Source organism: Melospiza georgiana, chromosome 1 (genome assembly GCF_028018845.1).
Source record: "Melospiza georgiana isolate bMelGeo1 chromosome 1, bMelGeo1.pri, whole genome shotgun sequence".
In the NCBI taxonomy this organism is placed as follows: domain Eukaryota; kingdom Metazoa; phylum Chordata; class Aves; order Passeriformes; family Passerellidae; genus Melospiza; species Melospiza georgiana.
In genome coordinates this window covers 113,121,844-113,148,179 of record NC_080430.1, presented here as the reverse complement: position 1 = coordinate 113,148,179, position 26,336 = coordinate 113,121,844, and the positions used below count along the sequence as shown (strand labels likewise).

At 40.8% G+C, this 26,336-nt stretch overlaps 1 pseudogene; it reads right to left on the bottom strand.

Annotated features, from left to right (window-relative positions):
* LOC131083955 (chloride channel protein D-like) overlaps positions 1-18,007 on the bottom strand; it is a 78,201-nt pseudogene extending 60,194 nt beyond the window's left edge.
* Positions 18,008-26,336: the final 8,329 nt, after the last annotated feature.

Sequence of the window (26,336 nt, the reverse complement as noted above, 5' to 3'; positions counted from 1 at the left end):
CAAACGTGGAAGCAAAAAACTGGAAGTGAGCTTCATTGGGCTGTGTTCCCTCAGCAGATGGTGAGCAAACACACTGCCAACAGAAATGCCAGCATCCTGCCACTAAGAGGAGCTGAAATTCAGCTGTGATCAGCAGCACGGGCACGCTCCAGAGCAGCCCTTTCACAGGGATCCCTCCTCCTCCTCCTCTTCCTCCTAGCCAGGTCAGATTTCACCTCTGATGAGCCAGCAGAGAACCCAACAGCAGATTGCTGCTCTGACCAAGACAGGACTGGGCAGAGGAGGTGGTGAGCTGCCAGAGTACACACAGAACTTCCAAGAACTGAATGAAATGCACTATTCCTGAGAGGTAAACCATTGGGAAACATGCATCTGTACCAGCCTGTGGAGAGCTTGCAGAGACTTGACTATGTGCCTCAACCTACAGCTACTTACACTTTTAGCTCTAAAAGTTTCCTCTCTCATATTCAAAATTTTGTTTTCCTCCCAGGAACATGCAGGCTGTCAATGCAAGTCAAGGTGATTGCCTTTCCCTGAAACATATGCATTTTTGCTGGCTCAGAGTGGAAGCTGCTGAAGGGATGTCTGGGCTGATGGGAGGAGAGCATCTCTATAACCAACTCACTGGTTTTCAGCTGAGCAATCCTCTCTCCATCAGGGAGAGAAGAGAAAGCAAGATATACAAAAAAACAGATATGGCATACATTAAACATAATGGAAAGTCTGCCTGTAAGAGGGCAGAAGAAAGGGGTTTCAGTGTGCACCAGTTTCTCTAAAGATAGGTTATCTCAACACTTAAAAAGACTGGAAAACTCCTCAGAAAAAATTCCCCAAAAATAATGGAAATAAAGAAAGCTTTTGACAAGTAGATATTTACTAAAGAAACTTCCAGAGAATCTCAAATATGCTCAATTTACTAAAAGTGCAGTAAAAAAGTTCTGAAGATTTTCTTTCTTCACATTTAATCATAGAATGTTTTGCAATGAAAGGAACCTGAAATATCATTCAGTTCCAATATCCCTGCCATGTACACGGACACCTTCCACTGGACCAACCTGGCCTTGAGCACTTCCAGGGATGGGAAGAACACAACTTCCCTAAAATAACCTTATTCAGTGTCTCCCCACCTTCACAGCCAAAAATTTCTTCCAATATTGAATTTAAACCTGCCCTTTTTAAGTTTGAAACCATTCTCCCCATTCCATCACTACGTGTTCATACAAAAAGTCCCTCTCCAGCCTTTCTGCAGCCCCCTTAAGGTATTGGAAGCTGCTCTAAGGCCTCACCAAATCCTTCTCTGCTCCAGGCTGAACAAACCTAACTCTCTCAACCTGTTTTATAGGATTGTTAAGGTCATAATGTTCTTCATAACAACATGCTTAAGCTATAACCAAAGCATAAAACTGAAAAGCATTAAAATATTCAAAATACGGGAGCCCTTTGCCTATACCCTTTCTTTACCAATGGCATGACTCTCCCCAAAGGCATTCGATGCCAAATGGAAATTCCAAAGCCCAGATGTCTTATCAGGACATTCAAGCTCTTCATAGATTGCAAATAAATGCAAAAGCACACCAACACAACTGCTATGTGCCACTAAGCTGTAAAGGGTCAGCAGGGTAGAAGAGTAGAGGGAAAGTGACTCTACAGGTAAAATACTTCAAGCATACAAACCAAATTAAACAAAGAAAAAAAATCTTTTCTATTCTTATATACCTACCAACATTAAATACATATATGCATTTTGAAAATCTATGTTTTCTTTACTCTGCTGCACATTGTTATGTACCAGCAGGTCAGATTCATTTTCCCATCCAGCAGTTTGTGACCCACCCTCATTAGTCTCTGTAAATGTTATATAATTAAGAGAACTATTTTTTTTTTTTTTTACAAAGATAAGCACAGTCTCCAAAAGGTTGCTTGTTTTTCTAAGAGACAATTTTGGAAATGAATTAAAGAACTGCATATGTCCTTGATTCATCTTTAAATTTAGGAGGGGAAAAGGAAGCTCCTAGAAGACCTCTAAACACTTCAAGGAGAATGGTTGGAATGAAGGCCAAGATGTTCATGTCCAGCAAGTTCTTAATCTGAGTCAAAGAAAGGAGAAAACTGTTCTGAGCATCCTGCCAGTGACATGAATCATTGCATCCTCTCTCACAAAACCTGATGCCTTAGAGTAATTTCCATGGAGGAAATAAATCTTTCCTTTTGATTTAAAGAACTCAGCTAATTCATTTAAAGCTGATCTCTTCTTGCACACCTCACAGAGGTGGAACCAAGCAGGTAGACACTGGTGTTGGCACACATAGGAGAAAACTGTGATGTACTGCACTTACCACTGGCACTTACCACTTCAGGTTACATCTAAATAACACAATATAATGGCTTTAATGAGCACTTCAAAAGACTTTGCTGAATCAGAGCTTTGCTGAATGTTCATTTCTTAAGTGTCAATCTGCATCCATGTGCACTGAGATAATTTGTAAGTAAATTTATTTAAGTGAAACTGTGGAAATTCATGCTGAGCTAGAACAACTCACAAAACAACAAATCACAGGCACAGAACATAATCTGGCAGCTGTAATAGTAATTGAATTTTCTGCTTGACTCCTCAAGAAGCAGCAAGGATGAAATCACGTTTTAATTTTATCTTCCAGGCAACAAAATGGGGTCAAGAGGTCAGTGGTAATCTATTAAAAACTGTGAGGATATTATTTCCCCAGCCTCGGTTTAGAGTTACACAGCTTTTTGTCATGATTAGGATATGAACTGTATAAAAAGCTACCTGCCAGGATGTGGGAAGGTCACATGTCAGAAGTTGCCTGCAAAAAACCTTAAATTGATCTAATCTTGGGGTTAGTGGATTGGACGAACTGTTAGCTGTCAGCCTGACTTAAATTGCTTGAACGTGACGTCCTCTTATTGTTCAAATTATTTTTTCTCCTTCCTTTTCTTCTTGTCCCTGATCTTGTTCTTGCTAGAAATAGCCTAGAGTTTAACAAATGCACCAGGTTTAGAGTTTAACAAATGCACTAAACATGGGTAGTATTCCCTGAAAAGGGAAATGCCAGGGTCGAAATCCATTCAGGCTTCAAGAGCTGGTCCACAGGGTGCTGCAGACAGAAAAGCTGGGTCTGGAACAGGGAGAATCCCAGCAGCCATTCCCAGGCACCAGAAGCTCAACACCTGCATGTAGTCACAGGGAGCAGGGACAGACTCAAGGTACATCATGGCTTAGAACCAGGATTACAACAATCACCTACATAGGTACCCTGTGTACTAAGCAAAACTTTAATAATGCTATTTTTACCAACAGCTGTAACTATATCCATCTTTTTCCAAAGGATTTAAAGAGATCTAATATTTAAGGTATTGGAATACAGAGGGAACAAGCTTTATTTGAAGTAGAAAAAAGATCTGGTTTATTTACTTCAGAATCCAAATATATATTTGCATTATATTCTACTTAATTCCAATCCTGCACTAAAACTAAAAATAGGCATATGGGATTTTATTGGTTTTTCTCCCTACCTCCATTTCTGCTAAGGAAAAGATATACTGAGATATTTGCTTTCAAGTAGAATATGCACATTACACTGTATGTGTGTGGCAGCAAAGGTGGAGTCAAGAGAGCATTCCACACGCTGTAAATGAAAGGTGGCACAGTTTATTTTTTGTTTTTGTTGTAATACAAACCACAAGCTTTGGCCAGTCATCAAGAAAAAAATGGTACCTACAGAGTAAGTTTCACCTTTAGAATTAATCCTATGGTCTTTGTAAAAATAAAGTGAAGTTTCCTGAAAATCTCATGCTCTGGAGTACAATAAATTCCCCTGGTAACATTATGCTAGGTAGAATGAAACTAAAACAAAACCAAATAGTTTCTTGAGAAACATAAGCCACAAGCTTTCAACTCAGTTTATTCACTGTAAACTGTGTTTTGTAAATGGCACAAAATATACAAGAAACAAAATTTCCCCTGAGCCTCATGTTCAGTGAAATGAAATTTTTTCTGCTTATCTGTATCACATTAAGAGCCAAAAACTTATTGAACCCTGCCAGAAGTTATGTCGTTAATAATTTTAGCTAACTTTTCCCTCTAGTAACACTAAGAGAAGATAGAAGGAGACAGAATCCACTGCTCTTTTCAGAAAACATCCTCAACTGAGTGTTAAAAGAGCAAAGCTTATTGTAAAATAGCAACAGAAGCGAATCCACTTTCCCCTCTGCATGCAGCTGTTCATTACACAATACTTTGGTTTCAGCAATGAATCTGGCTTCAGAAGGCTTCATCTCTTCCCTGCCCAGGTAGCCTCACCTTTCTGCCACAAACTCTCATCTTCTTGGTGTGGAGCTGCAGCTGTTGGGGCACCTGAACTATGTACTAATCCACAAAAAGGATTTGGGTGGAAGCCCACTGTTTTCTCCACTTTCCCCTGCTAAAGCTGTGGCAAAGCTAATGTATCAGGGAGCATGCATGCGAGAAACATTGCCCATTTCCCATCTGAGGTACAGCTACATGTGGAAAATGACAGGATCTTTAGTTTCTGCATTGCTAGAGGGATACAAGCCGGAAGAAATTCAGAGATCAATGAAAGACATTCAGAAGTTACTTTAGGAAAAATTCACCTATAGTAAAAAGTAGCAAAAAGTGGATTGAGATTCAGAATACAAGGCATTTATTTCTAGCTCACTAAGTGATCTACAAGTCAAATACAAAGAAGGGTATTGAGGCTGGAAGAAGTGAAGATCCTGACACTTGCACATCACTATTGGATAATCATCATCAGGAGCAATACAAATGAATTAAAGACATGAAAATAAAAGCAACTACTTTTAGGTGGACGTAAGGTAAAAGGTTGTGTCATGCTGGAAGAAATAAAGCAAAGGTGGCTGAGGCTGAAGGTCACCTCCATTTTGCAACTGGGAACAAACAGTGATTGCATCTTTTCAAATGTTTAATCTGTAAGCACCAAGGAACAGGGGCACAGTACAGCAATGCCTGCAACAACAACAGAGTGCTTGAGCCAGCTACAGAAGGGAAGGACAGTTTTATTTAAGAGCTTCTCTGCTTTTTCCTTTACTTCAAAGTATCTTCTTCTATCCAGCACCAACACAGAAAATTATCTCATTAATAGCTAATAAGTAAACAGATGTTCTGTCTGTCCACTGTGATTTAGAACAAAACACTCTGTGTTGTATTTAAGTGATTTCCAGACGTAAAGTGTGAAGGCTTTCCAAAATCCACTGATCTGATAACTTTTCGTATTCCAGCTTTCCCCCTTCTCTGATACTCCCCCAGCAAAAACACTGAAAGAAACAAGCCTAAACCCCTGCATCTATTTCCTCCCACACAGTACATACCCATAACAGGACTCTTTTCTCAGCTTAAAAAATCCAAAATGACCCCTGTAAACAAAGAAAGGAGAGGAGAGGAGAGGAGAGGAGAGGAGAGGAGAGGAGAGGAGAGGAGAGGAGAGGAGAGGAGAGGAGAGGAGAGGAGAGGAGAGGAGAGGAGAGGAGAGGAGAGGAGAGGAGAGGAGAGGAGAGGAGAGGAGAGGAGAGGAGAGGAGAGGAGAGGAGAGGAGAGGAGAGGAGAGGAGAGGAGAGGAGAGGAGAGGAGAGGAGAGGAGAGGAGAGGAGAGGAGAGGAGAGGAGAGGAGAGGAGAGGAGAGGAGAGGAGAGGAGAGGAGAGGAGAGGAGAGGAGAGGAGAGGAGAGGAGAGGAGAGGAGAGGAGAGGAGAGGAGAGGAGAGGAGAGGAGAGGAGAGGAGAGGAGAGGAGAGGAGAGGAGAGGAGAGGAGAGGAGAGGAGAGGAGAGGAGAGGAGAGGAGAGGAGAGGAGAGGAGAGGAGAGGAGAGATGATGCATAGTGAAAATGGCCACCAAGCAGCAGCAGCAAGTTTGCCAGGCCAGCCTGATGTCCCACTTCTTCTACAAAGAGTTTGCTGATGACAGCACAAAATACCAAAGCTGTGCCTGCTCGTGCACCACCTGCAATGAAACTGTGCCTGCAACAGGTTAGAAGAGACAAAGTGTGGTAACAGGAGCAAAAAAAGAAACAAAACTCACCATAATTTCCTCTCAAAGCCTGCTGGCATATTATGGGGTTATAGCAGTGCCTTGCATCTCTAGGATGTGAGTTTAGACATGTTTACCTTGACAAAATCCTCAGCCTGGGGATAGCACCATTTGGGTACCACGGGTATCATGGGACAGTGAGCTGCTGAGCTAGCACCGAACAGCCCAAGGCAGATGTGCCACTTCCCATCCTGGAATAGTGCCCTCACAGGAGTGAGATACTGCAGTGACAAAGTGGCGAGACAGCTTGGGATTCACTAGAGAATGAGGGTACAGCCCTGCAGCCTGAAGGCTCAACATGCTGCCTCGGTCTGTAAACGTCTGAGAAAGCCACACGGAATATTCGTGCCTTGTCCCCTCCCTGTACAGGTGTGCAGCCCACATGTGCCCCAGGGAGCAACTCCATTGCTGTAAGCAGCACCAGGAGCTCAAGCAGCAGAGATCTGCACTGTGAACCAATTCCAATAAAGGGGGGGAAAAAAGGAGAAAAATTAGGAAGGAAAATAATTATAATATTATAAAAAAGGCATTAATGGGAAGTCTTCCTTAAAAATTTGTATTATATATTTTCACACACACAACGTAATTTTCTTTCCAAAACACCCATTTTGTTCTATTAAAACAACATCCTGCATGAGACAAATGTTACATTCTTAAGAGAGGCCACAGTGTGCAAAACAGAGGAAAGGCTTTAGAAGGGGGAAATAAAATTATACTTGAATTCTGTCTTGGAAAAACAGAGTCAAGTCCAGCCTTTGAGGGGGTTACTGAAGTGATGCTGATACATCTAATGAAGTAATCAATAGTGCTCAAAAGCTTATAAAACTTGCATCCTCTGGATGTGCTACCTGACACCTCAGGGGTAATTTGTAGATGTGCTGAGCATTCGGTACCAGCTGAAGTCAATGAGTGTAAAAAACACTTGAGTATTTTAAATAGTAACAAACAGCAAATTCTCAGAATAAAAAAACACTATCAGAGTTGTCTCTAATCATCTGGAGGCCCTTTTAACTTTTCTATAATGTTCATAAGTTTTAACAGTACAAGGACAGGTAGCAACGAGGACAATGGAGAGAAAGTGAAAAAATTAATGAGGTTGTGTCAAAGTCCTTAACAAAGCTCACCAGTAAAGTCACACAGGGAACCTCATGACTGACTTCCCAACTCACAAGTGTTAAGACACTTTTGTGTAGCCATGATATTTTCTGAAAAATCCCTTTGCCAGGATTTTTCTCCTGAGAAGCTGAGAGGCCTCAGGAACAAAATGTAAACAATGATTATCTGCTGCTGTGGAATGCAACAGGTGGATCTTTGAGTGGTCTCATGTGGTTGTTTCTAATTAATTGCCAACCACAGTCCAGCTGTCTCAGACTCTCTGGTCAGTCACAAGATTTTATTATCATTCCTTTCTTTCCTTTCAAGCCTTCTGATGAAATCCTTTCTCCTATTCTTTTAGTATAGTTTTAATATATAATTTACTTGTAATATAATATATATAATAAAATAATAAATCAGCCTTCTGAAACATGGAGTCAAGATTCTCTTCTCTCATCCTGGGACCCCTGTGAACACCACCACAATTTTGTGCATCAATTTTTACTTACATGTGGTGCTTTCCCAGTAACTTTGTTTCCAGCAGAAGGGAACTCAAGAGGTGCTGCATGCCTCAGAACCAGCTGGGAAAGCTTTGCTTGGACATCCCCAGCTTCTTGCTCCAGCCAGCTGTACATGCTGTGTGTCCCACCAGTGGTATCCACATGGAAATTGGAGCCTTCCAACACATCCAGCTCAGCTCTCCAATGGAGGAAGGCCTCAAGTGCCTTGGACAGCCTAGTGCTTGCTGAGTGACTGCTCTGCCTGTGGCTGCGCCTGGAGTGGGTCCATCTCTGAGCCTGCTCAGCACCAGAAGGTACCAGGAGAGTGGGGTTTGTCACTCTGGTCCTTGTAAAGAAGTGAAGTCTCACTTAGACTGACATTTTGTCTTTGCTGCCCACCAACAGCCCTCTCTGCGAAGGGAACTTCCATACAACCTGCTTCCCCCAGGATGGCTCCTGACTGCAAGCTAGTGCTTCTTTCTCATTAACTGGATCCTGCACAGAAAAACAAATATTTTCTCCACTTATCACAATAGCTGATTTCTCCTATGAGTAGCATTTTGTTTAACCAGCACATCTCAGATTTATTTAAATTACTGTTCTTAAAACACTAAAGGTAAAGGACATCCCAAATCTTCCCTTTGATGCCTTTTGGTATGCTTTCAAGCTACAGATAGCTCACAAGTGACTGTTTATTAGAATTCTATTTTTTGAGGAAATTAACACAGGATTCTTTTTTTTATCCTTACTTTAAAAAAAAAAAACAAACAAGGTTTTGTAAGTTAACATGACAATAAATATCCAGAAGTCATAAAGTGCTTGCAATTTCTTTTCTGGAAGCTAGTGTAATTAATTTCACTAGAACTGTTCAAAAGAGTTTACCAGCATTATCTCACAGAGACACATGAGCAGATAAGAGCCAGACTAAAAAAGTGTCACAAACAATTTAGTTTTTAAAAACTCAAAAAAAAAAAAAAAAAAAGGCCCCCTGTGAACATTGGGCAATCCCCATAATCTCTTTTTTCCTGGGACAGCCTCATTAATTTAAGGATGAAGTCCATATGTAAAAATCCTGCTGTTTCTTCTTTCTTATATAGCCCAGAAAACCACGGAAAAATGTCTTCTGTATCAAACAACTTGTGAACTTTCTTTTAATTAAAGAACTTTAAATTTGTTTAATTAACCAACATTTTTCTAATTAGAGCAGGTGGCTTTTTCCCCATTCCAAAGTGACAAACAGAGGGAATGCTGAAAGGTTGCTGGTGCAGCATCTCTGTTTCCCTTCCAGATGCAATGGGCTCACCAGGGACTCAGCAGACACCCCTGGGGCATCGAGGGCAGTGGCAGCATGGCCCTCACAGAGCCCCACATCTCTGCCCATCTCTTACTTATCAGCTGGTGAAGATCAGGAGGTGGATGCCAATGGTGTCCTACTGCAGCTGGCTCAGGCCACAACCCAGGGGAGCACTAAAAGTGAAGTTGCATAATTGAGAGCACTCTTTGGTAAATTATTCATAAATCAGTTAAAGGCAGAGGAGGACAGAGCCTTAGCTGGCATTCAGCAGCACAGCCAGGTTGGTTTCAAGAGATTTAAACATGGAAAATGCTGAACATGTCTTTTAAATATGCAAAGTCCCATTGACATAAAGGAGGAAGCTACCAGAGACTATCAGAAACTTCAGTGTCTCTTTTGCAGAGATTGTGGTAGTCCACACAATGCCTTTGAAGAACTGCATGTTAATATCTGCCCAAGTGTGGTGACACATCAGACTGGAGCCCATCATTCCAATCATCTGTTCCCAGGTTAACAACCACAGCAGCCAGAGCAGCCCTACTTCTAACAGAAGACGTGTGATGATTTAAATTATTACAGTGTGTTCCCAGGCAGCACTTCAAATTACATTAAAATGGGAAAAATATTCCAAACCCTTAGTGGAATGAAAAATCTATTCATTGTATAATCTTGGAAGACTTTTCTACAAGACTTAAATTAGGAGCCTTAATAAATCTCTCTGAGGCTTTTAGCAACTTACGCTGTGTTTATGTTTAATGAAAATGGTGGAGGGTTCCAACTAAATTAAATTAAACTAGCTCTTAATTCCTGTGTTTTGAAAAGGCATCACGTTGATACTGTGATGACTTTATTCATGGAAATATGATTCAACTCTTTGGCTCACAAATCACGGTTACCAACCCCGCACAAAGGAAAAAAAGAAATCCCAGCTGCAGTCTCTGAGCTCCTGGAGGCAAATGTCTGAAAGCAAAGAAAACAAAAGAAGCCAAAAGGGAGAGCTAACCCTTGGGAAGCATTGTCTAGGTTTGTGGCCACCTCTGACTAACCATGCACTCCTATTTTTGAACATCTGAGTCATCCCCCAGGGTGCTGCACCTCTGTGCAAATAAATAAATACGGATAAACCAACAGAGCAACAGAAAATGTGAATGGTTAGTGGGGAGAAACATGTTTTGTCAGGGTGGTGAAGAGGGGAGAACAAACCTCAAGGATAAATACTTTCCAACCCCAAAGTGGATCAGAAATAAAACAGCAAAACTGCCAACAAACAATCTATATCCTTTTAGCAGAGACCAACTTTACCATCTCTATTCAAAATAGGCTTCCAGACAGATAATAAAATGCAGCAGGAATCTCCTCTGAATGATGAATAAAGGAAATTATGTCACTTTCCAAAGCAAACAAAAACCCCAAAATCTGGCCCGCAGTTACCAAATTTGATTGTGTTGCAACACAGCAAATTTTAAGATCCTCTCTGACCTACACAGGAGGACCAGGCAAGCCTCCTGTCTCCCCCTCACAAGGCCAAAGACAACAGCAGGGTCATGGGGATTCATTCTCTTCCTTTGCACATAAGAAGGCAGCATAAAAACATTATCCTTCAGACAGATTATAAACTGTACTTTTCCCCACCTAGGAACATGGTGCAACACCACTGCAGGAAACATAAGCAGCTCCAACCCAACTTGCAATCTGCCACCTGCAGGGCAGCACCTGCTCCCTGGTGGCTGTTCCCAAGCTGGACACACAGACCACATCAGTCTGCACCTTGCACAGCCACTTAGTGCCTTCTTAAGGTGGCTTTAAAATCACTGTCCCTGTTGTGTGAAGCCACTTGACACCAGCTTTATTTTTATACAGACTCTGCACAGGTGAAATCATGAGATGTAAAGCAGCCAGCAGGCCATGGCTGTGTGGCAGGTGGCTTTGCAGGAACAAAACTGACTGCAGTTATCCAGATAACTGCTTGCTGAGCATCACTCAGGGAATTGTACCAGGGAACCAAGCCAGCATTTAAAACACACAGCAAACAAATCCTTTCCCTCACTGCAAGGCATGAATAGTTGTGCTAATGAAAAAGGGATGGGGAACAGCACAGGTGAAAAGAGCTCCTGGTGCAGGGCATTTTTTAAGTCAGTGCTGCTACTAAGACAGATGTTGCAAAGGCATACCCTCAGCCTGGTAGCTTTAACGTTGAGAATTTCTATTTCTCACCCCAAATGGATCATGGGACCTTCTGGCTCACAGAGGAGCCTGCAGGCTACAGCCATCATGCATGAGAGAAATGTCCCTAAAATGTCTTGATGTTAAAATGATGTTGAATAGAAGTGCCATTCAAAATACCCAATGATTTCTGGCAAGCCAGACAGCAAAGCTGCTGGCAAAAGAACTGCAAAGGGGAAAAAGGAAAAAAGGAAACAGAGTCAACAATCATTAGATGTTGATGTGTTAGATGTGTCTATGGACAATTTTTCAGTGTGACCCTCACCTTGCTCTGTTCACAAACAAACTTTCCCAGAATTAGCAGCCAACACAGATGCCCATATAACTTCTGGCAATGCATAAAATTTCAAGCTCTTGACAGTGTTGCCATACACATACTGGGGCTAAGGAGAGAGGGAAACAACTGACAAGGGCCCCTGCCCCAAGCCCCAGCGTCCATCCTCATACCTGAAGCCCATCAGCCTCCCATCTTTGCACAGGCTGTCTGTGGGGCAGGGTGTACCTGTGAACCTTTGTGATTTGTCCAGTCCGTTCAGTCTTTAGAAAGTTTAAACCTGCTCTGTTATGGTGTGTACAGTAACAGTGAATTCCCTGTTCCCACTGTTGGTGCATTTCAGGGTAAATCTAGTAAAATACTCACTTTTTCTCTCACCTATGCTGTTAATTGCCTGTCTATAATTAAATTGAACACAGCAGGACAGTAAATGACAGAAAGGTTCAATGTTTTAGCTTTGGTGCCTCATAAAGTACTAACCTGGGCCACATGCAATACCCACATAGCACAGCTAAATGATCAGTGTAAAACCAACAGGAACTTTTATATGGACTGATGGTCTTTGGCTTAGACCCCTTCCAAACACTGAGTTTTCATGAGTTATACCAGCTGCCACTTGTATTTATTTTATAAACACCACATGCTAAGTGTAAATTGCATTGCCACCACCACTGATTTCACCCCAGACACTTGTATACAAGTTATGGGTGGTGGAATCCAGGTTTAGGCTGAAGGCCAAGAAAGACCTCTCCAGTGGGGTTGTATAATTGAGGCTCTTTTTTTAATTATTTAAAGAAAACAGTGAAACAACAAGCACATGGAAGAGTAAGAGATTTGTTTTATCACAGTATCACAGTGTTAGGGTTGTATAATCGAGTTTGTTTTTTTTTTTTTAATAAAATAGTGAAACAACAAGCATATGGAAGAGTAAGAGATTTGGTTTGTCACAGTGTTATTGACTTGTCGCATAGGAGACCTAACACTTGCCAGCACAGAACCCAGAGAGAGAACCACTAGCCCAGACAGATGCACTCACAGCCAGATCATCAGCACCCACAGACCAGGTCTGGCTTTTCAATTATCTTTTGTACTACAAATTTCTGCAGGCAGAAGATACATGGCAGGGGAAAACCAAAACAAGTGATGCAGGCTCTTCAGAAGGAAGGGAGTGAATAAAGGTAAGGTGAATCGTGACTTTCAGAGCCAAGTCATAGGGTTTTTTTCCAGGACTTCCTGCCCATCTCTAAAAACACTATAAAGGAAACATGGTTACTCCTCAAGGCCCTTTTCAGGTCAGAAGCAGGGTTCAAGTACCTTAAGAATAAGCACAAAACCACACTCTTCTAGAGTCTTCAGGAATTTCACCTGAATGGAGCCTTCAAAGTCTGAGATCAGTAATTACCTTAATGAAGCTGCAGCTATTATTAGTAGGCAGAGTATAAGTGAGAGAGCTGTTTCCTGCTTTATTTTAACCAGCAGGCCATCTCTCAGACTGGGCATTCTCACACTCAAAACACACGTTTTGGTCACCCCAGGTTTTTGGTTGGTTTGTTTATTTGTGCTTGGGCTGACCACGGCCGTGCTGTCCCCAGACCTCCTCAGCTCCCACGCGCTGTGCTGCCTTCCGCAGGGCTCAGCTGTGACACGCTGTGGGTGCAGGTCAAGCACATCCCTGGTGTTTCTGAGGGCACACAGTCACAGCCTTCCCAGCAGCACATCCCATCAAGTGTTTTGTAAATGCACCGTGCAGCACGGCCAGACAGCAAAGCAAACAAAAAAGGAGTTTTGCTCATCTGCAGCTGAAGGAGTATTCAGATGGGGAGATCTTTCAGGGCAGGAATTACATGTTTGTACTGATGTCAGAGCTCACCTCCTGCCCTTGTATATTAATAATACAATAGGACAGATTTTATAACAGAGCAGGACCAAGAGTGTGTGTTAGAGCTGTTGTGATGACCTGGAGTCAAAGTGTGGTTTCTTTCTATGTATTATTTACTTATACTTTAGTGTGTATATATACACACATGCTTGTATATACATACAAATGCACATATACATGTTTGCATGTGTATTTATCCACTGTTTATATATTTTATAAACTTACATGTAGTTTGTATATTAAAGAAAAGGGAAATAATTTTCCAAGAGGATTATATATGCTTTCCTCATGGAAAACCTAAACTTGTTCATTTTTTTTAATATTTCCTCTGATAAATTCAACTTCCATATGTTCTGCAGAACAACTCTTCCCTTGCATTTCTGTGAAGTGATTGAGGTCTGTCCTTCAGCAGTTGATGGTATTATTGCATTAGCTTGAGTCCACAGAATACTGGAGGACACATCCATGTCTCCATTGCACTGGAGAGCCCAGAACTGCAGATGTGGCCTTACCAGTACTGAAGAGGCAGGAAGGATCACTTCCCTCAGCCTCGTGATAACATTCTGAATGCAGCTCAGGGGGTTGTCAGCCTCAGTCATGGTATATCAAGCACTGCCTAATTTTATTTTTACTTTTGTCTGCAAGTTTGCTGAGGGTGCACCAAAACAATATCCCATCATCCAGGTCATTAGTGAAAATATCCAACAGCATTTGACCCCAGGACTGACCCCTGGGGTATGTCCTTGAGGCCCAGACTATGGCTGGACTTTCTACTAGTGGTTATAATGCTTTGAGTCCAGTAGTTCTGCCAGGTAAATCCATCTCACTGTCCAAATATCTAATCCACATACCATTAGGTTGCCTATGAAACTTATGGGAGACAGTGATGAAAGCCTTGCTAATGCTGAAATAAAGAACAGACACTGTTCCAGTCATTTCATTGTGGAAAGTTGTTGTCCTCTGTAAATCCACGCTTGATTTTGCTCGATTTGCTCATTGGAATGGACAGCTCCTCACCACAGATGAAAACCAATCAGTCCTCTTGGACCCCAGTGCTCTCCAGGATGATCTCCTCACAAGGAGAGGAGGATCCAGGAGAATCCAGGGATTCTTCCATGCAAATCCCTGAACAGACCAAGGTGCTCTCCTGAAGTCCAGTCCTTCACCTTTTCCCCTCATCTCAGGATCCCACACACCCCAATCTCATGGTTACTGCTGCCCTCAACCCTCACATCCTGATCAGTCTTTCTTTCTCTGCAAGTACAAAGTAAAGCAGAGTGTTCCCTTATTTGCTTCTTGAACCCCTTATCAGGAAGTTGTTATCAATGCGCTCCAGAAACCTCGCGGATTGCTCGTGTCCTGATGTGTTGTCCTTCCAGCACATATTGGGATATCTGGCTAGACTCCCACAAGGATGTGGGCCAGTGACCACAAGACTTCTTCCAAATATCTGATGACTGCTTTGTCTAATTCCTCACAGTCCACAGCAGGCATCCACAACACCGCCCCACGTGTTGGTGTGCCCTCCAACATCTGCAAGCTTTTAGCTGACTCGTCTCTTCCCAAAGCAGAGCTCCAACCATTCCAACTTTTAACTATGGTGTGGCCTTCCTACAGAGCCTCTATCCAGCCACTGCAGTGCTACAGCACTGTCAGCTATCCCTCCACATCTGTGCAGACAAGGAGCTCATCTGCCTTGCTCCAGCCTCAGTGAGAGACCCCCAGCCCCAAATCTGCAGAGCCGCACCCTGCACCCTCCTCAGCAGCCTGCTCTGGGCTGTGGCCTTTGCTGAGCCAGGGGGAATTTCTCTGCTGAGTGCTGGGGACCGCCTCTGGCGGCTCCCTGCCACTGCTGCTGGGCACAAGAGCACTGCCAGCCCAGACCCTGGCCTCCCCCTGCACAATGCCATGACTGATGGCTTTACAGGCTGCCCCCAGCACCAGCTGCCAGGATTCCTGCCCCTGCCTGGTCAGGATTCAGCTGGAACAAAAGCCCCTCCTCACAATTAACTTTTCGATATTTATACCATCTACCATAGATATCACAAACCAAGTGAAAATTTTACCATCTTTCTACAGGCGAGGAAAAGCAAGCAGTCAGGGTCAGAGAGGCCTTAAGACTTACATTGGTTTTATCAATTCAGCGATTTTTACAACCACCATTCCAATTATCACAGAGATAATGACCGCCATCAAGGACAAATTAATAATTCCACAGTAATCTATTACTGAAAATAAAACTGACCCAGACATAGAGTGAAATAACATGTCTCATACCAGGTCCACACTCACTAAGTACCTTAAAGAAAGTTAATCCCTTCCCTTGGATAGCACCCAGACCTAAAGCAGCACATGCTCTGGTGTCCACAGAGGAAGAGGAAGGTAAGAGTGCGTTAAAGACTGCTTTCATCAATCCCATAACAAGAACAAAATCAGATATTATACTGTACTGTGCGCCAAGTTGCAGCTAGGGACACCAACACAAAGGACCACAAGGGGATCTGATCTCCACACTCCCCTCCACAGGCAGCACCTTCAGGCTGTTAAGACTTGACACTGTGCATATTCTAATAAACTAACACAGAAAATGTCACTCTGACTTTCTCTTCCTCACCTGCAGGTAATTTTCCACCAGGTTCCATTTCCATTTGATGAGAGACTTAATTATCTGATGAATCAAAAACCCCAGCACCCCCACTGCTGTTCTGATTAGCCCTATCAGCAGCCACCATCCCACTCTTTTCTAGAAACAGGAAAACACAGTTACCTCTCAGACCATAAAACAGGATTATTTGCCATGCTGCCTCTCACAAAGACACAAATTCCATTTTTAGAGCATTTTGAATATTACCTGTGACTGCCTGAACAACAGGCTTCTCTTGCCAATACCTCTTTTAAAAGTGTACACTCAATATTTACCTTCAGGGTGAAAGCCAATTTCATTTGGGTAAGGAACACAGTTTAATTTTTTTGTTTGGGATTTGTTTGGGTTTTTTTAATAGAGAATTACCAATGCAGTCTGATCTCTGATGTTGAATGCTCTATATCATATCAAAACAAATTATATGACCCAATAATTAAACATTTGGTAGAGCACTTGGAAATATTTCAAAGTAATCCCTGTTTCCTTCAACTGCAATAATGCATTGAGCACCCATCATGTAAATGTACAAACTTTTATGTCCAGTTTCTGTCCTTCCTAAACTTACACTTCTAATAATAATGTGCACCAGTAATAATGACAGATTTATTTTAAGAATCACCTAGGACTAGAGCAGGCCTACTGAGATTCAAACACCATGGTTCCTGCAGATTATGCTGTGAGAAAAAAAATTAAAATTAATTACTTTGAATAGTAATTTAAAAAGTTAATTGTAATTTAAAAATTAATTATAATTCATTTTAACAAATCCTAGTAAGAGAACATTTACCCAAACTTCTGTGAAGTCTCCTCCTTTTAAGTTGTATACAATGAGAAGTTAATAATTTAATTCTTTTTTCACATTCAGTAAGTTATGAAGAGCAAAGACATAAGCACTTACAAAATATGCTTTTAATCCCTTGGTCCCTTTCCACATTCAAAATATTTTCCTGTACACAGAAACAATAAATAACTTTTTCTTAATTCCTTCTGCTGTCAGGCATATCCCTGGAGTGTCCAAATTACACATAGTTTAAGAGGCAACTTTACACTATTTGAGGTAAGTTGACCTGTATGTTTTCTCTTGCAGCCACTTCTTTTAAAGCTTTTTGTGTGAGGACAAATAATCCAGACTTTCACGGGCTAGCCGGTGTTCTCTCTACCCAAGGTACTACAGCTTGGATGCTTTACCTGAGGCAGTTTGCAGGTTGGCAGCTTGGAGAGGAGCAAGACTCGATGCATGTGAAGTGTTCGCTGTAAATCAAAATCAGCAGCATGCTGCGTGTTTCCCACCTCCAAGGCACGACCTCGGCCTACCAAAGAAAGAGTAAAAAAGGATTTCTGCTGTTTTCCACCAACTGGAATTTGGACTAATTTGACAAGGTCTCATCTCAAATAATTGTAGAATCACAGAACGATAGAATAGCTTGCGTTGGAAGGGACCTTAAAGATCACCTAGTGCCAACCCCTCTGCCTTGGACAGGGACACCTTCCACTAGACCAGGCTGCTCAGAGCCCCATCCAACCTGGCCTTGAGTGCTGTCATCTCATCGCAGGGGTTCCATACTGTTGTCTCCTTATCACAAGAGTTCCATACCTTCTTGGTGTTTCTCATGGGCAGCTCCTCAGAGCACTGACTCCTTCTTCTTCACAAAGGAGACTCCAGCTCCCTTCTCAACCAGCCACCCCCACTCTTTTATAGCTTCTCATTGGTTACAGCTGTGGTTACTTCTTCTCATTGGTTACAGCTGTGGTTACTTCTTCTCACTGGTCACAGCTGTGGCCTGTTAAGGTCAGTCCTGCTCCTAATCTTTGATAATTGGCCCAGCTGCAACTCCTTAGGGGTAAGATTACTTTCTACACTATTTTTCTTATATTCTATCCTTCTACACTTGAGCACTAACCTGAGTGGGGCATTTACAGCTTCTCTGGACAACATGTTCCAGTGCTTTACCACCCTCATAGTGAAAAATTTCATCCTAATATCCATTCTAAACCTACCCTCTGACAATTTGAAGTCATTCCTCCTTGTCATGCCCTTGTAAATGGTCTCTCTCCATCTTTCCTGTAGGCTGCCTTCAGGTACTGGAAGGCTGCAACTGGGTCACCCCAAAGCCTTCTCTTTTCCAGGCAATGAAGAAACAAATAGCTCCTGGTTGTGAATCAATGAGTACTAAGGGGCAAGAGAGAAGAAAAAAGCCACATGCAAATTACCCAAAATAGTCTTCTGGACCTCTGGTTTTGCAACACTGAAAGTTTGCTCGTAGCCCACTACTCACATTTCTCAAATATAACAACACATGGTCATGAAGGAAATACTGCCCAGGGCAGGGAGTACATCCATGTCAGGATACAGCAATGGCCTAAGCCAAATTTCCTACACCATGACTGGGGTTTTTTGCCAGCTCAATCAGGCATTTCATTCTAGAGACTTCAAAAGTACTATGCAAATTGCAGACTTGGCAACAATCAATCTGACAAAAAAGAGAACGGGTTGAAGAGAATTTATCTCAGTGGAAATCAAAGACTGCAGAAAATAATTGTTGCTGGAAACTGTGTGAATAGCTACAAGCAACAGTAAATGCATTAGAAAAGTTACCTTCCTTCAGATACAGGGAAATAAATGTATCTGTCACCAGTACCTCCACAGTGAAGTTATCTGACAACAAATACACATTGTGTGATCAATTAAATCCTCCAGTCAAAAGTGAATTAAGTAACAGCAGGTGTCCGACTGATTATGTACACTAATAATGTAAAAAGAGGTACTTCACAAACAGAAGCTCAAACCTTAGTTTTGTGTTTAAGCACAAAAATGAGATTAGATTGCTAACTTCTGCTTGCACAAAAGCTGGGTTTAACTACTCCTATTCCAAATTTAAAATGGAGCAAAAGAAAGCAGAAGCCAGGCAAGAAAAGCAGGCACCTGAGCAGAGCTCCTGGCTGGGATCCCATGACCGTTTCATTCAGATGTGCCAGACTGGTCATCCCAAGGCCTCCATTTAGCCCATTTATTTCTGGAACATGGGAGTTTGTATGATGTCATTTTCTAGTTGTGTTAGACCAAATGCAAATAGATCTGGGTATTATAAAGACTGCAGCACAAACAAAAATAAAAAATCCACTGAACAATACAGACAGGGGATGAGAGAGGAGCACTGCAACTAAAGGTACAGTTCATGGGGAAATAGATGAGGCCAAGTCACGCTGCTCATCGAAAACACATATTCCTCATTCCATGTCCCAGTGACTTGTTACATAAACAGGATAGCTGCTTTTACCCAAACAGGAATATCATTCCCATCCTTAAGAGCACACCTGAGGCATTTGTCTTTGCTGTCCCCAGTTGCCAGAAAACCAAAGCTGACAAGTCCTCTTCCACCAGACTGTACTGCAAATTCTCACAAACACCCTCTTGTGCATTCAAATTTTAAAAATCAAAATAGAGTAAGAGTGCGTTTTTGAACTTTGACCCATCGTTATTTGTTCCCCATGGGCTCCTCTGCAGCCAGCTTAAACCCACCAGTACACCCACTTATCTGAAATACATTTCATGAACCTGAGAAGCAGTACACAAATAGCCATGGTTAAAAAGCTAGATGGTGAAAAACAAAGCAAGATTTGAGGTTGCAGGGGGGCATTGCTGTATCCCTAAGATGCAGGAGTTGAGACAAATCTCCGCAAGACAAACACAGCCTTACAAAACACACACACACATGGAGCTTTGTTCATTTATGATGAAACCTGAAGACTGAGAGACATGTAGGCAAACGCAGACTGGGTTTGTAAAAGCTTCTGCACCAGACATTCCTCTCCTAAGAATACATACTGCTTAATTAGCCCATAAGAATTTGACCCAAAACCTATGCATTTTGGCTGTCACTGTTACATACACTAACACCTCGCAGTGCAGAACATGAGTCTTCATCTTTCTTTTGAAAAGTATTTCAGATCATATATTCTCAGTTCTGTGAATTTTGCATAAGGATTGTCCTACTTTCTGCAGCGTTTTTATCTCCAAACATCACACAAGGATCTTTCTGCTTATTGAAGAGCTTCCAAAACTCAAGTTTTGCCATGGATAAAGAAAACCACAGGTAATAATGAAAAATACCTTCTCAATACTGGAAGATAAAATGTCCCCTCCTATATAAGGGGACCAGAGAATCCAGGCTGCAACCAGTTCCCAGATTTTTTACTAACTTCTGACTTCTGCAAGGTGTGCTACTTGACTTAAAGTGTTCTTACCTCATCACAGCCTAATTGGGAATAGCTGCTTTGTAGACAAGGAGGGGAAGAAGGAATCTGTGTTCAGCACCACTAAAAGTTACCTACACACTTCTATGAGTAAATGCTTTGAGGAGTCAAGTTATAAATTGAATTTTTCTCAGTTAGGAAAGAATTTTGAAAGACCAGTGTGGGAAGAGCCTATGCTTTTAAGCTGCCAAGACCCCATTTGGGAACCACAGAGCTCCTTGTTCCACTCCCAAGCAGCTTCTATTGCAGGCCATGGGATTCTTTGCAAAAGGGTGATGGCCAAATAAGGAGGGTGGGCAGACACTGGCACAGCTCTTGTCTTAATTGGTAAACATAAGCAGGCTGAGCCAAGCTGCCCCCAGTGAGGACCTGGAAAGTAGCTCCCTTGAAACAGGAAAGACCAGCAAAGGATAGTACCTCTGCTACTTGGTGATCTGGGGGACAGGCAAGGTGTGCTGCACAGCAGAAATGCAGCTATAACTACCAGCAGCTGGCCATTCCAAAAAGGTTTTGGGCTAGCTCAACTAACTCCTCTCCCAAACAACTGAGAAGACAGAACAACACAATTTTATTTGCCTAAATGCTTTGTAAGTGAAAGAGGATGTGCATGCATGCATCACATGTGTTCTTTATCCCTTAAAAGACCAGGAAGGAATAACCCCAACTAACACTATGAAAAAACAAGAGTTGCTAAATTAGAAGCCAGAGCAAATAAGAACTACCCACCAAATGGCAGTAGAGATAGCATGAATTTAATACTAAGACATTTTGCCACTTGTCTTTGAATAATACAGACATAAATGAGATTCCAGCTATTACACACAAAAGCATCTGCCACAGAACTCTAATTCTTGCTATGGTAGCGTTAAACCTCTCCTGCCTGAGCACAAGCTACTGGTCACCTCTCTATCTGCATAGCTCTATAATGTAATTTTAACTCTGTAGTGGCAAACATGTAAAAAACCAGGCAAATCCTTAGCTGGCATCTCAGTTTTAAGTAGACAGAGAACCACGTACTTTTTGAATGGTGTCAGGAGTTGTATATACTTAAAGGGTAAGAATTTCTTCCCTCTCCAATGCCCTTCTGTCTTCAATCACAGGCTTGTTTAGTGCAGCACATGTGATTTGTCCATCTGCCAAGGAAAGCAGTGCACCATTCTTGCTAGCTTCAGTTTTAATACTAGAATCATACAGGTATTATAGGATCATACAATCACAAAAGTACAATAAAGGATTAGAGAGTGTGAGTTAATGTTAACACTGCATGAGTAACACATCAATTCCAAACAAATTTGAAGGTAAAAGTCAAGAGATTTTCAAATGCCAGAAGAAATCGTTTCTACTCTAAGAAACATGAGCAGTTCAGAATATATTTTTCAACAGATTGACAGCAAGGTGATAGAAGGAAGAGCTTCCAAAGCAGTACTCTGTTCACAGCATCCCACTCCAAAGATCAAAAACCATTACACTACTAATTGAGGTGACACTCAAAGACTTCAAATAATGAGTGTTTAATGCTCAGTCTGAATGACAACTCAAGGAAGCAAATAATTATCACAGTCATTGGACAGATATAAAGACATTGTTAACTAGAAACGTCATGGCTTTTAACTTTCATTTCATATTATTTCAGAGTTATTTCCAAGTTACAGCATTAAAGGAAGTAAATTGGCATGAGAATTTTCCTATACATGCAACAGCTCCTACACATGGTGCTGAATTAAAGGACAGAGATGTTGAAACATTTTCTGATAACACTGTAATAAATCTCACATAGTGCGACAAGTTAGTCGTATCATATGATTAAAGTAAATTTAATCTGCAAATCTTTAGACAGAAAAAGAATGTACATATGACAGGAAATCATTTCATAAAACACAACCCAAGATGACTATGAGCATTTCCACAAATCCTCAAATTGTGATGTTGTGGCAAGGAGTTATTTTAGATTTCTCAGAAGCAGACGGTCCCAGAGTTCAAAGTGCAACGCACCTCCCAGAGATGGGAAATAATGCCCTCTCCCAAAACTGCAGTCATGCAAACAAAAAACCCTGGAGGAATCTGTCAGTCAGAAAAGGGCAGGGCTGTTGGCAATTTCCCAACAGCATTACAAAAGCAGAGCTTTTAGTACAGGGTTTTTTCTCAGAATAGTATTGACTCCCTTAAACTACACGCACACATTTAAACCCTAAACTGCTGATCACCAACCACTCAGCTGAATGTGGAAACTAAGAGCCAGCCACCACCACCACACACGTCCACACTTTTGGTTTATACAGCTCCTCATTGTGGCAGGTTTTGTCAGAACTGAAGAGAAACAAAGTCATCTCAACCTGCTGTACTTCACCAACGGTATGCAGCTTCACCAACTGTATGCAACAAGTCCCAACAACTGTATGCAGGAATACTCTATCTTAAAAAAGTAAAAGAGATTAAGAGACTTCAAGGAGTTCCAAATGCTACATAATTTCCCAAAGTAATTCTGTGAAGCTGAACCGTCACTCCCATACTAACTCAATTTTTATGATGCTGGAAGATCTGCTAGAAACACCTTCTTCCATATCTTCATGACAACTTCACAGCTCTACTGTTTGAGGTGCTCTCATCCTAACTGAAACAGATCTTTATTTCTGTGACAATTGGAAAAACAGAGAAAAATTTTCATGTGCTATTTTCAAGTCAAGTCAGTAAGAGATGTGTTTACCTTTACTGTGTTTCTTCTTTTCTTGGTAATTTTTAGTAGAAATTGCAGAGGGAAATCAAACTGTTCCCCCTCCCCTTGTCATTCCCACATGCTTTAAAAAATAACAATAGGATATAATAATAGCAATAGTAAAACTGAAATAGCCAACATGTTGAATCACCATACCTACACATTTGTAACAATCAGCAGGGAGCAGAGTGGGAACAAGCACAAATCAGCTTAGGAAAACTTTCATAGTATGACTGCACAGCCATTCCTTCAGTACTTCTGATTTAACAAATATACAGTTTGGGGTTTTCTAACCCAAACTTCAGAAAGTTTCTAAATTATAAATTACAAAACCATGTTTACATTTAATCCATACTGCTTATATTAAAAGCAGAAGGTTGAGATGCTGCTGTTAAGAAGTGGGGAAAAGTCATAAATTAGTATAGAAAACACAAATTTTATCAAGAGATCCAAAACACTTCATGTTATATGTGTATTATCTCAACATCTTCTGTTAAGTTACCCATTTTATACAGTTTGTCGCTTATATAAATAATTTTTAAAATATTTCTTACTATTTTTAAATGGTAAAGACTAAAAAACTTTATAGAACTGCTTGAACATGGAAATGCTACTTGACAGTTGGCTTATGTGTATTTTAAATAACAGAACTGACTGTACATAAACTTACAGCTCTTTAGAAATTGAGCTGAAAGTATACATCCATTTAAGTTTTAAAAAAAGAAAAAAACCAACAAAATTATAAACCACTACGACAGTAACACTATGGTAATGTAAGAAGTTATTTTGCAGGGAGTTTTTTAAAGCATCAAGTATGTTATTTTTATGCTTCCAGCATTACATCCTTCATACTTTAGCCCATGATCAGTCTGGTCTTCAACAGAAAATGTACAGCATATTGATTCAGGAATAAGGCAATCAGCAGAACAAGAAACAGAAAAAAAAATTCTCCCACAATTGTTTCAACAGAGAGAGTTAAAACAGATAGATTAACAAGTTTTAAAGTTTTTTTTTTTAATTTATTATCATTATTATTAAATAAAGACAACAGACAGTCATGTTCCTCCAACACCTCCCCACCTCATAAATCTTTCAAGCTTCACAAATGAGTTCTGAACACATTATTTAGAAACATTGACGAGAAACATATTTTGTCCCACTGCTTCACATCTATCTGGAATTTTATTCACATAAAAGACCAACAGGAGTTTTAAGTCATCTTCCTTTGGTACAGTAATGCTTATTCAGACTTGCTTAGTACCAGTTTGCTCCTCCTCTAGCAGTTGAAATCAGCCACACCAGGGCAATCTGGCTGAGTTTTCATAAACTAGAGGCCAGAATTCAAGCAAGTAGTAGTCAGACATCCTGCTTCTACCACAGGACAATTATCAGGTGGTCTACTAAGTGTGCCTTCTGCATCAAAAGAGAGCATAATATAAGTGTAACATATTTTTAGGCCTTGAGCTATATTGTCCCAAAAGCTACTAAATAGCTACAAACTCACCATATGAGTACCCATGTCAAACACAAACACTTGTCTATATTATACAGTTGTTACCATTATAGATGATCAATTGTCATAATACGTACTAGAATTTTTCTTTAGGTATCCCCTATACAGTAACAAACATTTAGGAGGAATGTGCACTATGCATTTATTTGATAATAGTTGAGGGATGCACTGCTGACTCTGTCTTGCTTGGTGAAAAGTATTCTCGGCTTGCATTCAGGAAGAGGAGAGCAGTCAAGGCCATTGGTAGCTTCACACCTTGCAATGTTTTTTTCCTTTATTATCTATGAGTAAGGCACATCATTTATAATGTGGCTATTTCCATAGGCTTGCTCATTGTATCTTAAGGTTTAACAAAGTATGAATCATACCATCTTTGGCTTTTTTCTCTGCTTCATAGAAAATGGATCAGTGTGTCAAACAACCAAAACACAAGAACTTTGGCAATGCTTCAGAGCACAAAGCTAGTTTAAATCCCAGCCAATGACCATCACCACAAAAAGAATTATGTATTTAGAGCTTTTCCACTTTGTCTCTCACTCAATTGGCTTCAAATCTGCTTTGCAAGATTTATTTGATAATAGTTCAAATACGGGTTTGAAAAGAAAAAAAAATACACATTTGGTAACAATGGCAAATTCAAATCTTGCCAAAAGAATGTAACACAAGTTAAATAATCATGAGAGGAAAATTAAAATTCTGTCACCTAAGTAGGTTACCTAATGAGAACTTCAGAATATGAGAAAGAAAATTTGAAGTAAACATTGATCAGACATCAACACTTGCAAAACATTATTTTTCTGGAGGAGAGTAAGCACAGTGCTTCAAAATCTTCTTCAGGTAGTAGAAGTGCTTGGAGGAGGCTCTGAACTTTATGCAGTAGTTGAAGACATTTTAAAATTTCATAATTACACTTCAGGCTTGTCCCAGTGTAAGCAAAATAGAAAACCAACACACCTAAGATCACTGCAGGAATATTTTTGTAGTCATCCATATATCACATACTCCAGTGTCAGAGATCAGCTCAACTCCCTCCAGAACCGATTTTTTCTTTGCAAAATGTATCTGTTTAGAGCTGGATATGCAGATTCTCACCAATACAAATGGACAAACTATTACAGGATCACCTTGTACCACACACAACCATGCAAACAACAGGCTCTTCTTGATGCTCTGTGAATAAGCCAGTCTCTTAAATTATGTTACCAACCAAATAATAGTCTACAAGCATTCTCTCAACAGCTTCTGTTGTAATCTTCCCCAAAAATTCACATCTCAGAACTGTACAGTTCCATTATTTTAATTGATTGAATATAGATTAGCAGTGTTAGTGTAAGAAAGAAGATTTAATGGCATCAAAGTCATTCCAATTAAAACAAGGAAAAAAATGTTGCAATGCACTTCAGCCAAACCATCACAAATGATATGTTATATAAATACAGACACGAGGTAGCTGGCAGCTATAAATCCACCAATTCTGGAAGTGCCCAATTTGTCTAAAAAGCATAAATTGACAAATATCAATCAAATCTTTCCATTAAAAAAAAAATAATACCTAGTTTATTGCTTTTCATTGTTTACATCAGAAACAGGCAAAGGCTTATCAAAGAAAGTTACCTAGCTGTTGATGGCTTTTGATCATATCCACTATTCAAAAGAACCACTAAATAAAACTTTGAATGCAAACAGCTGACTCACTCCCAATGTCACATATTCTCACCAAAATGAACAAAGGTTTGCATTCTCCAAGGTGAGGGGCAGGGAAAGAAGACGTAATATCCAAAAGAACAGCATTACCTACTTGCTTATGAGAAATCAGTAACAGAAATAAAACCAGTGTTCCCACCAGACAGAACACATTGAAAAGACAG